Source organism: Grampus griseus, assembly GCF_964374135.1.
Source record: "Grampus griseus genome assembly, chromosome: 13".
NCBI classification, from domain to species: Eukaryota; Metazoa; Chordata; class Mammalia; order Artiodactyla; family Delphinidae; genus Grampus; species Grampus griseus.
Genome location: NC_139007.1, coordinates 45,019,983 through 45,032,935, shown reverse-complemented (window position 1 = coordinate 45,032,935; position 12,953 = coordinate 45,019,983).

Below are 12,953 nucleotides of genomic sequence, written 5' to 3'. Positions count from 1 at the left end.
TTTTTAGTTTTTCTAAGATTGTAATTATGATAACATTCAGTTTTACCTTCTGTTGTACGTCTAACCTCAAAGACCTACACTTGCTAAGACATTAAATTTAACACATCTGGAAACCATTGTTTGACTCCTTGTTTCACTGTTACTCGTTCGGCAAACAGCTGTAACACTTTACACTTTTTTTGCTACTGGGCGGGGCCAGCCCGCCCCCTGCCTACTCCTCCCCCACCCTTCCGGTGGCGAACCTGGCGTCCCAGGCTTGAAGGCCCCGGCGAGCAGGCCGCCTGGAGACGCGGGGCGAGCGCGGCCGTGTGGCCCGCCCTCCTGCCGCAGACAAGGTGACCCTTGTCCAGCTTCCCGACGCTAAGCCCTAACGCCACCACACTGCCGGTGCCCGCCGGGCCTGCGCCCACCTTGCTCCTTACGCCTCAAGACCTGCGGAGGAAGAAACTACCCTGCATTTTTGCAGGTGGAAACCCAGGGACCGGACAGGTCACATGACTAGCCAAGGTCACACTGAACGGGGACAAGGGCAGCGGGGACGGGCCGGGCTGGCCGCCTCCGAAGCCAGGCGGTTCGTCGAGGCCCACGCGGCAGCCCGCCTCCCCGCAGAGGCCGCAGGGGACGCATTGGGGCCGCGCTGGGCCGCCCGCGGGCGAGAGCTCCCAGCTGCAGACCTCGGAGTTGCAGGGTGACGACTCAACGCCAAGGCCAACCGAGAGCAGGCGGCGGAGGCGTCAGGTAGGCGAATCCGAACGAGGGGCTCGGAAGCGACACCTCTCACTTCCACAGCAATGTCCTTCCAGACTGAGGGAGAAATGGACCGATAGTGTATACTTTTAAAGAGCTTTTAAGACATACGTTATGTGCTCATTAAAATAATTAGTCCTGTTTTGTAGGAAGTTGAGTGACTTGCAGGTTGGCAGATGGTAGGTGGAAGCTGGTCTCTGATTTGTAATTTAGGGCTTCGATCATTGCGTTTTCTTGTTTTTCTGAGAGAGAAAATTTATCTCAGCTCCTAGGAACCCTTAGGCCATTTTTCTCTCAATTTATGGCTGCTTCATGTACAGCTATTTAATACAGGGGGAAGAAGCGGAGGGTGGAATTAGACGAGTATCTCTGGAAGGGTTGGTCCTTGACTGATTTCTTCTGCCTCCCAGGAGTATTGCTCTGGTCACTGTTGTTCAGTTGGAAGCACCATTTCTCTCAGAGTTGGTTTTTTTGGGTTACTCCACAGGAAATAAAAAGGATCAGGAGAAACTGAAAGGTCAAACAACCCCCTCCTAAAAGAAGTGGGGAGTGTGACAAGAAGACATTACTCAATCCTCCTGAATTTCCTGGGTCTCTTCTGCCATCTTCTCTTCTACATCTTCTCTCATCCCTTTCCTAATTCTCTTTCCCCTTTCCTTCGGTGTTGATATCCATTTCTCACCTTCATCGGCTCTGGGAATCTCTTGCCCTTTCCCTTTCCCTTTCCGTCTTTCTGTGGTATTTACATTTATATCTAGAGAGGGTATGACATTGGCTCTAGGTAGAACAAAGGACCTTAGTCTGTTTAACAAATAGTTGAGTCAAGAGCTTAGTGGCCACAGTGTCACGTCATGCTTGTCTGTGTCACTTTAATGAACAGTAGTATCTCTTCCTTTTACCAACAACTCGTTTAGCTAGAGTGGGCAGTGTAGTCAGGATATAGCTCTCTATCTCCATCTCCAACTCTATTTGCATCTGCATCTCCACCTCTCCTCTATTTCTGTATCTTCATCTATGTATCTGTGTATCCATGGCTCTCTCTCTTTCACTCACTCACTTGCTTTCTCTCTCCTTCCTCCAAAATGAAAAGGAGAAAACTATCAGTTATATTTTGATTTTACACATCTAAGTAAAAATTTATTTTCTTATTTGTCCCAAGGATTTGTAAAATAAGAGTAATATAATGATACCTATAACCAGTATGTTGATATAAAAAAGTAACATTTAATAAGAAAATTAGAAAGTGTTACAGTTTGGCCGGGGATGCTAAGAGATGTCTGATTCCTGCTAGACAAAATTCATCTGAGGAGATTCTTAATTATAAAGGTCCAGATATCTGGGAGTCACTGAACTTGAGACTTTGTCCCCTTTTAACAAATTTTATGCTAAATTTATGGAAAATTTCCATACTAATAGTGATATTTGTTGTTAAAAGTCAGTTATCAATTTAGAAGACAGTAATATGACAGCTTTTCCTGTGTTTTTTTTATTAAAGGAAAATATCAAACATTTGTGGTAGTCAAGCAATTAGGAAAGACTGGGAGCAAAATGCTGGGAGTGGAGAAAACTTCAACAAGAAGTAAACTGTCTATATGAGTGGGAAAAAGGACTATTTACCTTCTTTGTGTGAAAGTTTAAGGCAATAACTGGAGGGAAAAACCCTAAGTACTTAATACTAAAATTTATACTATTAGTTTAAGACTCTCAGAGAGACAGGAGGTCTAAGATTAATTACAACTTTATATTAAAACTATTGTGGCAGAATTGTCAGTTGCCTACCCAATATCCACTTGTCCTTTTCTTTATGCACTAAAAGAAATTTTGTATCAATGGGTGGCTATCTACCCAGCTGAAAACCATTTCTCAGCCTCCCTTTAGATATAGGTGTTAATGAGCTATAAGCAGGAATCTTTATGAAGGGTACTTACTCAGTGACAAGTGCCTTTTTTGTGCCTCTTTATCTTTACTTTTACCTGTGTGTAGACATGATAGATGGAGAACAGTGGCTATCTTGTGACCACAAGGTGACCTTCAGAATTGGGGCCATGGGACTGGCAGGCTGATAGAAGAGCCTAGGGTATCAGTTATACCTTGGAGCTTCCATACTAGCTTTAGTCTGCAGTACATCAGAAAAATTATCCCATTTATCTATGTGTGTATGTACAGTTTGTGTATTTCATGTGTGTATATATACACACATATATCATAATCAAACTGGTTGATTCCCTCAGTGTTTCTTCTCCAACTTTCAGCAGTCTCAGTCACATTACACTGTTCAACCTTTTCTTTTTTTCTGTGCGCTTATCACTTTTTCACTGCTCTACAGTTTCTTTTGTATTATGTGTATTGTCTGTCTCTCTTAGATAAAATATCAGCTCTACCAAGGCAGGGATCACTGTCTGTTTTGCTCGCTGAAGTACCCAGAGTGCTTAGAACAAGGTCTGGCACATGGTAGGTGCTTAGGAAATATTTACTGGATGAATGGATGTGCTGCTAAATACAAATAATGTCAATGAAATACTTGGCAACATCGAAGAATAAATTGTAAATAATAGAGAACATAATCTTCCATGCATATGTGGGTTATTTGTCCCTGGATTTTGTGTGTAATGTTGGTTATTAAAACTTGAGAAAGCACAAGGGGATTGGTGAAGGACTACAAAAGGACAGCTAGAGAGGGCGGACTTTAAAAGATTAAGATTGCTTAGTTTGGTCAGCCAAGCTGAAAGGAAAGTTAACCAAAGTTCAAAAATTCTGTATGGAAGTGAAGTGCCTTGTTCATCCCTACCCTGCCCTCTCCCTCCACCTCCACCAGGCAGAGTTAGAGGCCCCTCCTCTGTCCCTCCCTTCTCTACTTTCATGAGATCTGCCTTATAGAACTTCTCAATGCTTCACTTTCTAAGGTGCTCCCTGTGAAGCTGGTGTATTAATAGGTGTTATGCAAAGAAAAATCATGTAAATAACTTTACATAAAGTCTAAGTAAATAATTTTGGATTCTTAGTAAGTAATTTAAAAGAGCTAAGGCTACTTAGAGTATACAGATGACTTTTTGGAAGTTAATATCTATGGAATAATCCCACCTCCCATGAACCTATTTTGAGGTCATTTTCAGAAAAGTGTACTAAAATGGAGAAGCCATGAATCTAATTGAGTTTATCAATTTATGTTTTTAATTAATGAGTTAAACTACAAAAGAGAAAATAAAACATTTCCCTATAGAACGTTGGTTTTTAGTATCATAACCATCACTAACCCACTTATTTGTAATCTTTCTCCTTTGGCTTACTTTTCATATTTGCATAAGGAGAGAATTTGAAAAATCACATTGCCCATTTTTTTAATGCCAGTATGCCAAAACATTTATCTGTAAAATTATTTCACCACATGTCTTGAAGTTTGTTTCTATAAATGCCCTGATTTTGCATTTTTATAGGCAGTATCCTAAAGGAAGATATTGTGGCATTAATTAACCTTTTTTTGAGAAAGTATAACATGGCTGGGTTTGTATATATGTGCAAAGATTATTTATATAGAAATGGGCTTAGGGAATAATGAATTCATATCGGAGCATTGTGGTATGTTTATCAAAACAAATATGCTATTATTAAAGTTGGGGACTTTTTGGATCCTCATTGGCTACAACCAAGGAATGATTCTGGTTTCTAGGGGTGATTCTGGTTTCGACAGGTGGTTCTTTGCCAGTATTCTTCATGATGGCCTTCACGCAAGGAAGTTGGGCCCTACCTATAAGGCAGTACTCTGAAAAGTCATTATTAGAAAAAGGAATGGCCCTTTTGCCAGCTAAGGAAACTAATACTTTTTATCCTTTATTCCCCTCTAGTCACGATGGATAAACACACTAATTCACTGTGTACAAAGGGCATGCAGCTCAATTATTTACTAGAGGCATAAATTAAATGCTGAGCATAGTTCAGGAGGCAGAGCATCTTTCTTTCTTGAAAATGTAAAAGGAGAGAGAAAAGCTTTAGATGCTTCTAATCTTGCCTGTTCATATTATAGTGAACAAATCAGGTTTAATCCATTTCACTGTTGGGCTTTAAATTTTCATGTTTTCTCTCTGTTTTTCAGTAGAAGCTGGCGTGCAGACCAGCCATAGTGCTTGTTTGTTTTTATCAGAACAAATGTCTCCATTCCCACCAAAGGGCTTGTGTATTCTTTACCCTTTCTCTTCCAAATGACCTGTCAAAACTCAGAAATGTCATGTTAATGTTTTATGGACAGACTGTCGCAGCTGCTTCAGGAAATGGCAACATCCCTTCAATAATTTACATGGCATTTCTGCTCTACTTCTTGTGTCTGTGAAGTTTCAGCAGTGAAAAAGCAGACAGCAGTAGGGCTTCTAGGTAGCGTATCTATCTCTAGAGCTTTGTCCACTTCTAGTCCTACTTTTTCCTTCTTAAATCAAAAAGTCAAACAATTTCCATTTTCCAGGCCAGTAGGAACCATCAGTCCATTCTCACACAGGGGCTGTGTTTCAAGTTCATTTTGTGGTTCAAGTTTCACACTTGTTTTTACCTGTTGGATTTATTAACTGTACTTTGTAATTAGCAACTTATTTTACATTAACTTGTTCATTAAGGGTTCCATCCATAAATATCTTGGTTCCTCATCTTGAAGAAAATGTCCTGGCTAAGAAGGGAGTGCATATTTCTTCTGTGCCAATTTGATTTATTCATCTAAACTCTGCCACATTAGACTCAAGTATTTTTCAAGTGTAAACAATATTATCATGAACAAAGTTTGCCTTTGGTTTAAATATGGTGTGGTGGAAAGAACAAAGGCTTTGCAGCCAGGAGGCCTCGAATCAAGTTCTAGTTTTGCCCCTAACCTAACCTTTTTGGAATCATAGTCAAGGATCTCTGTTTCTTCATCTGTGAGGTGGGAATTCTTATACTTGTCTGACATCTCACAGGACCTGTGTGAGGACAAAACGAGATGCTGTATTTATAATGTTTCATAAATAGAGGATCTTTAATCAGATCCTTTCACTCTGTGAGTCTGGAGCTCTCACACATATTGACCTTTGTATCAACCTTTCCAGGCCTTGGTGCTCTGAGTCAACACAAGTCCAAGTGGGCAGGGCTTATTAGAAGTAACATAACCTCGTGGCTTCTGGAAGTGTGAAAACGCCTCCCAAACAAGAAAGCTGTAGCAGGGCGAGTGCAGTTTGGTGCAGTCTTGTGTCAAGAGAGTGTGAAATGTGTTAGATAAGAGAGAACCATTTCTGGTAATTTCCTTCCAATTAAAGGATGCCCTACACCAAGGCCTGGTCATCTTTTTCTGAACTCTCATTCTGAGGCATTAAAAGGCATATACTTTTCTGAAGAACCTTAAACTTACAGGTCTTTGGTAGATATTTTTTAAATAAAAGGGCATGTGCTTTTTGTTTAGGGATTAATTTCCAGGGCAGGTTAGCTTCTATGCATAATCTAAAGTCTTGGTTTATAAAACAAAAATCTAGCATCCACCAAGAGGTACATATTTTCCATCTTGAAAATGTATATTTGGAATTTTACTTTACATGCAGATTCTTTTTATACATAGCACTAAGTATCTATTATGGCAACTGTATATAAATTTGAATGCATTATCTTATGTTCTGGTATGTTTAATTGCCCTGCATCTAAATGGTTTGTACATAGTTTCAGAGATTTCCCAACTTTATTTCTTACATTATAATATCTCCCTTACCAAAATGGGTTATTGCCTTGAGGTGGGGATAGTAAGTAGAGAGGCTTAACTTACATACACAGCATTTATAGTCTGCCTTATAGTTACTTTTGAGCTTATCTTTTCGTTCTTTTTTTTTTTTGGCCGTGTGTGCACCATGTGGGATCTTAGTTCCCCGAACAGGGATCGAACCCGCACCCCCTGCATTGTAAGTGCGGAGTCTTAGCCACTGGACCACCAGGGAAGTCCCTTCTGAGCTTATCTTATCTTTCCTTTGGTGCAGGGGATTCAATCATGTTTTCATAAGTCACATAATTACTTGAATATATTAGTTGCTGAATAGATACTTGTAGAAGGAATAAATTACTGTACTTTGTACTGTCTTGACAGAATGATTTCCTAAATGATTTTCATAATCTTTTCCTTTCAGCACTTTACTATGGCAGACTTAAACCATCTAAACTCTTGGGCCTGTTCAGTGTGAATTCATGAGGCAAGTGATTTCATGTCTCCAGGTATCAGTTTCCTCACCTGTAGAGTGAAGATGCTGACATGGGCAATTCCCAAGTTACCAGAAGCTGATTCCATTGTTTTTCTTATCACTCAACTCAATGCCAGCTCCCTGATTTAGATGCTGTTACTCCTACCTGGAGTTTCTCATGTGCATTAGGGCACACATGTAACCGTATGGAATTAATGACTTTATCATTCTATCTGTGTCAAATTTCCCTAGAACTTCCTTGCACTTTTGAAGTAGAAATTAGGTGGAAGCAGGAGTGTGAGTGTATGTGTACAGAAATTGGAAAATGTTTGCAAAAATAGGTATTTGTTGTCTGTAGGTGGACTGATTTTTCTTAACTAACTGAAGAAAAGGAAATCAGTTTGTTGAACCAGCAAAGGATGATTTGCAGCTCTTGAGAATTCTCCAACTGTCTGCAGATTAGGACACAGTCATGGGAGATCCCCAACATCTTGGAGAAGATAGTTGCAGAGAGTAGGGAACCTATGTACAATTTGGCGGGGGGGGGGGGGGCGGGGGCGGGGCGGGTGGATATCCTTCTTAAAAATATGTGATGCAGGGACTTCCCTGGTGGTCCAGTGGCTAAGACTCTGTGCTCGTAATGCAAGAGGCCCGGGTTTGATCCCTGGTCAGGGAACTAGATCCCGCATGCTGCAACTAAAGATTCTGCATGCCACAACTAAAAGATCCCACGTGCTGCAACTAAGACCCCTGCACAGCCAATAAATAAATAAATAAATATTATAAAAGAAGAGGTCACAGGGGAGCATGTTGCTGTAGAGCTCTAGTACCTATAAGTCCCTCCAGAGCACTCCTGGACCTCTTCCTAAAAAGAAATGTGATGCAAATAACATTATTTATTCCAAGGAAATTACATTTACCAGTTAACCTAAATATGTTGCTAAGTGATGCAAGCACCATAGCTTAAGTTTAACGTTTTTATAATGGAATATATGCTTATAAATACAGTTTATTATTTCTCACTCATAGTTATTTTTCACTCACATAGTCCATGGTGGTGTCTTACTGCAGCACCCTCCTGCTCACCATTACGATGGAGAGGAAAGCATCCCTGGGGGTCATCATAAGGATGTTTATCCTGCATTGTGTGGGTGCGAAGGCTCTTGTGTTGCAGAGTTCCAATTGTTAACTCTCAATTTTGATCTTGGCTTAAAGAAGGACCACCCCCCATCTGCTACTTGCAGAAAAAAATAAACCAGTTTCCATTGCTGCATGTCACCAGTCAGCAGATGTTACCACTGTCTTTAACTGGGCATGATCCATAAAAATTATTTAATGTACCAACTAACATTGTAAAATAACCTATTATTTGATTTTTTGTATTATGATTTATTAAAGAAACAAGCAAACAAGAGACTTTGCCTTTCCAGAGGGAAATAAAGTGGATACAGCTACCAATTTAGGTATCTGTTGAAATAATAAAATAATAATGAAAAAAGTTAAACCTAGGTGAAGAATATTACCGGTCACAGTTACAGAAAGTGAGGCCTAAATATTAGGTATTAAGGACTTCCTGAATGCTAAAACACGTAGTTGTGACATCTCCCCCTTGAAGGAAGCTGGGCACTAAGAAATGTGCTACGCTTTTGGCAGAAAGTTGCTGGCTCAGTTACTGAGTGGTTTGGTCCCAGCTGTGGGTTGATTGATGGCACTGCATCGGAGAGCACTCTTAGGGGAGCTGTTTACCTCCATCTTCCATCTGGAGCTGCTGGGATATAGTTCACTGTGATGATGGCTACTGAATGAGCTGCACTGGCAGGACCTCGGCAACAAGGAAGGATGGTGGCTGGGGAGCGGGCCCAGAATCAAAGGATGTCAGGGTAATGAATGGAGCTAAGCACAGAACAACGCTTCTCAAACATGATGGGGTGGCAATTCAAAAAGAAGGATGGTGCACAGCTTTTAAAACTACAAATCGGGGAAATATCACGTTCCTTTGTTCTGTTACTTAGAGACGTTACTTTCTAGAGATTTATTTCAAATCAAGGAAACATTGTACTTATGACTGAAATACAGTGACTTTGTTGACAACTACCTATTTAAAATTCATTTGACCACATTAGATTATAAACTTCTTTTAAGGAAGGTATTTAATATTTATCTGGGCACATTGACAGCCAGTAGAAGAGGTGCGTTCTTGATCCACAGGTTCTCTAGGAATCTGTAATTATTATGTATTAGGAAAATGACAAGAAGTAAATGTCATATATATATATATTTTTTTCTTTATTTAATGGGAGACAGTACAGAAAAGTCCATAAAAATAGTACAGAAGTGATAGTACAGAAAAGTGTTTGCAAGAAGTGGATGCACTCAAACACACACTCCACCAACCACAGGTGTAGGTGGAGTGAGTGCTAAGTATTACAGGGATTTGAGAGGCTATTGTAGAGGTGAGGGCATGTCTGGGAATGAAGCCAGCAGGAGAGTGTCTAGAAAACCTCTGTGGAAGGGAGTTGTAAGGAGAGATTGCAAGGAAGGAGAGATGTGAGTGTCTGGGTTTTTTTTGCGGGGGGTTAGTTTACTCTTCTGCTTGTGGTTATGTATTATCCCTCTGGCACTCTAGTTTTGCACAGTGTTACTAATATCCTTTCCTTTTCATGATAAAATCCATTTCCTAAACTATGCTGAGAGTTACTGAGCATGGCATGTAAAATATCCCAGAGATGAAAAACGTAAGACTTTTAAGAAGAGTGAATACTTAGGCTAGATCCTGAGTCGGGTTTGAATTGGGGCAGTTTGGTTGGTGGAATAAAATTTGTGAGCATTACTTGTAATTTGATAAGAGATTATTGCAGTGATGAGATCAAAATGGTAGTTGAGGGAGGTAGAGTTAGCTGCGTTGAGTTCCCTAGGATTATTTTCTGGAAGGAAGTTTGAAGGAAGGAAAGATGGAGTAATGAGAACATAGCTGAAGTAGCTACACATCTTGGTTCTCACGCAAACAAGGAAGGTCCAGTCAGAGCGTTGTATCTGTTTGTCAGCACTTTCTTTTATGAAAGTTTTGTTCAGTTTGCTATTTGGAGTTCATGGATTGATTCTGTGATTCTCACTGTCCTGGCTATGCCATGTATTATCACTTTGTTCCCCATTTTTGCACAAAGTTAATATAATACTTCTGTTTTTTTGGCGATAAAATCCATTTCTTAAACTATGCTGATTAGGTAAAAGAATGTGCTTTTTGGAAGCAAAATTGCATTGTGTATTCTTTTGCTTTGTAGGCAATATTTTTTTAAGGCCTGCACTCATAGACACTAAGATTCTCATTAACTGAGGCAAGTACAAACAGGCGCAAAATAATTAACACTTGAAAATCAGTAAAATTACCAACTAGGCACCTAATTCGTGTCCACTGCTTTGTATTTGACTGCTTTTTAATCTCTCCACAACAGTACCATGATGTAGGCATTAAAATGGATTGAGTAATTTGCCTGGGGTTATGTGGTTAATGAAAGGATGAGCAGAGATTTGCACTGGGCTCTCTGAGTGGACGCCCACCTTTTACCCATTACTCAATTTTGCTTGGATTTTTCTATGCTTGATTATCTAGATGTTGAGTTTCTCAAAGTTTTGACATCCTACATGCTGCTTTGTAGCTAGCTGCCCCAGGGAAAATGAAAAAAGGTAGAATATAAAATTCATCAATCTTGTTACTTAGTATAGCTCATAAAAAGTTTTGCAGAAGAAGAAATGGAAACAAATGCCTCAAATTAGAAGTGTATAATTGTGTAACTATTATTTAAATTTTTAAATTCTGTCTCTGATGTAGAAAATTGTGACTCAAAAACAGGAGTTACAATGTAAAACCTTTGCATCTAAAGTCAACATTTTAAGGGAATGAAAGTTTCCCATTCTTCCTTATGTTCCCATAAAGTGTGATTGACACTTTTATTAGCTATAAGTATTGCTAGATATACTAAACATTATTCTAAAGCATTTAGCTCAAGTTACAATGCTTTTTTTAAAAAGAGATTTTCCTTTTTAAATGTGCTTGCTGTTTCTGTTTACTGTTAACTTCTGAAAAATTTATGGAAAATTATTTTCTGAAAAGAATTATGAAAAAGTTTAAATTTGGATCTGTTTAGTGTATTTGAGTCAGACATTTGTTGTGGGCTGGATTGTATCATCCTAAAATATATGTTCAGTTCCTAACCTTTGAATGTGACTTTATTTGGAAATAGGGTTATTGCGTATGAAATCAAATTAACATGAGGTCATACTGGATTACAATGGACCTTAATACAGTGACTGTGTGTTTATAAAGAAAAGAAAATTTGGACACAGACACAGAAAGACACATAGGGGAGAGTGCCATGTGAAGATAGAGGCAGAGATTAGAGTGATGTGTCTGTAAGGTAAGAGACACCAAGGATTGCCAGCAACTACTACAGTCTAGGAGAGAAGCATGGAACAGATTCTCCCTTAGAGCCTCCAGCAGAAATCAACATTGCTGACACCTTGATTTTGGAATTCCAGCCTCAGAACTATAAAAGAATAAATTTCTGTTGTTTTATGCCAGCCAGTTTGTGGTACTTTGTTCCAGAAGCCCTTGGAAACAGATACAAAAAAATCAACAACAAAGTGCATTTTTCTCCTCTAGCAGGTATTTTCTTTTTCCAGTTTTACACTTTTTCCGTAATGATATCAATAAACTCCTAATAGGGAACAACCAAGAAGTATACATATATTCCTTAAAAAATTTTTATTGAAGGCAAAATATTTCCTAGTATAAAGGCATTTCTAACTTCATAGCACTGAGTGCATCTGGACTACATTTTGTTTTTAATATAGCTACAGTGCTTTTGGGAGGAAGACTTTTAAGACTCTCAGCAAATTTCAAATATGCAATACAGTATTATTAACTATTTTCACCATGCTGTGCGTTACGGTTTTATTTAGGAATGGCAAAGGAAGACTTCCTGGTTCAAGATAAAAGGATTCAAACCATTTATGTGAATTCTTAGGCATCAAATAACATCTACACAATAAGATGTAGCAGATGTGCTACTGTTAGGAATCAATGTGTGATCCTATCTCTGAGAAAAGAGGAGTGTGTTGGGCAAAAGGATGGTGGGCACACGCCAGCAAGGAGACACTCAGTTTGAAAAGTTTGAGTCCCTGCACTTGACCAACTTCGCTTATATTTTGTCATTTATAACTGGGAAGAATATCCTTCACTCTAACATCTGTTTGTTAAATAAAAAACGACTAAAAGTAAAACTCAAGATAACTATAACTATTATAAAGGATAAAGTCATAAAAATGATTTAGAAAACCCAATACTAATTGGGTACTGTATACTTTGTGCTTTTGCATATGTGGTCTTGTTAATCCTTTGGTAAACCCCATGATATACAAATATCATGGACAATTTCCCCTGTTTTTTCAGTCAAGGAAACAGCATCAGGGATGTTTCATGACTCAGCTGTGGCTGCAAAGCTTGTTATTTGCAGGGTCAGGGTCCTAACTTGTAATCCAAATCTTCTGACTCACATAGTCACCAGTTGCCTCTTTAATGCTAAACTGCATTGAGATGACCTTCTGTCTACTAATCTAGAATATAGAATGTTTATGAAACATCCTGGCTGAAAGAAGGCTCAGTGAAAGAGATGCAGAAATGATTTCTTACTTGGGGACCAGAGGCTTGGTCTGAAGGATCAGATCAGGTCTATGTAATTCAAACATTTATATGAACTTGAGCATTTTACAAAAGGATCTTTTTTTGAGTGCCTTCATCTGCACTAACTAAGGAGAAGTAGAAATAATCAGCAGACATAAAATGAACAACATGCAGTGGGTTCCGATATCATTTTTCAGTTTTTACTCATGAAGGGGTTGCTGAAAATGCGTCTCCGGCGGCTGAGATTTGTCTGCAGCTGGTCCTGTGGGATCCTCCACAGCGTACCTCAGGGAATTCCACTCCTGGCAGGGCAGTTTGCAAGGCTTCAGGCATTTTACTAAGCCTCAGTATTT